Below are 1056 nucleotides of genomic sequence, written 5' to 3' on the forward strand. Positions count from 1 at the left end.
TCGAGAAGGGAAAGACAGACAACAAAACAAAACATGTAGACAGGTGTCAAAACTGTCGGAATAAATAGAATTATAGCTATATTCACATCATTAATAAAATAGAGTAGTAAATATGTACAAGTAAAATAAATAGAGTAATAAATATGTCCAAATATATACAAGTGCTGTGGTGAGGGGAAGGAGGTAGGGCCTGGGGTGGGGGGTGATGGGGAGGGGAGGAGGAGAGGAAAAAGGAGGCTCAGTCTGGGGAAAAAGGGGGCTCAGTCTGGCATCTCTCCCAGAAAGCCCCACCTCATCCTGCATTCGTTCCGGTAGTGTATCCATAGAATTTTCTTGATAAAAATATAGAAGTATTTCTCCCCTATTTCTTTCTTCCTCGCAGAAAAATTGAGTCTCTGCCCTTGATTCTCTCCCATGCTGCTGCTGCACAGCATGGGTGAGTTTTGACTTGTAGCAGATTGCCTTCTGCTCTCTAGCCACTGCCCAAGCTAGGAATGGAATGGGTATGCCTCTGCTTTACTCTCCCTCCCATACCCGAGACTGGTAGAGTATTGGAAACTCTCCAGATGCGACCCTGAGAAGGGGACTTGGAATCATAAGAGATAAATATTTTTGCTTTATAAATTTCACTCTCCATCTTGCTCATGAGCAGAAATTTGTAGCTGCCTCTTTGGTTCATTCAGGAGACTGCTGATCGTGGCAGTCTATCAATGAGCATGAATATGGCTGGTAAGAGTGATGTATAATTAATTAATTATGGTATACAGGACCATCCCTTCTACACTGGGTGTTTGTGAAGATTACTTCCTGCTGTATTTGTATCCCCCACTGCCTGGCTCCACTTTCACTCATCTTCTAACTTTTTGTTGTAATCGCTACCAAGGTAGTCACCCCATTTCCACAGACTGATATTGTCTCCCAAATGTCAATCCTGATACCACATCGTCGGTGGGATTGGTGAGCAGAAATGGTTAATGGGGATTTAGCTGCTAAATCTGGCTTGGTTCTGCTCCACCTGATGTTGAAGAAGATTGCATACCAAGTCTTCTGTAGTAT

At 43.2% G+C, this 1056-nt stretch overlaps 1 non-coding gene across 1 annotated transcript; it reads right to left on the reverse strand.

The window, feature by feature from the left end:
• Positions 1-446: 446 nt before the first annotated feature.
• Positions 447-584, reverse strand: LOC119930155. Its single transcript, XR_005451645.1, has one exon. It is a non-coding gene; the product is annotated as a small nucleolar RNA SNORA7 (small nucleolar RNA).
• Positions 585-1056: the final 472 nt, after the last annotated feature.

Source organism: Tachyglossus aculeatus, chromosome 6 (assembly GCF_015852505.1).
Source record: "Tachyglossus aculeatus isolate mTacAcu1 chromosome 6, mTacAcu1.pri, whole genome shotgun sequence".
In the NCBI taxonomy this organism is placed as follows: Eukaryota; Metazoa; Chordata; class Mammalia; order Monotremata; family Tachyglossidae; genus Tachyglossus; species Tachyglossus aculeatus.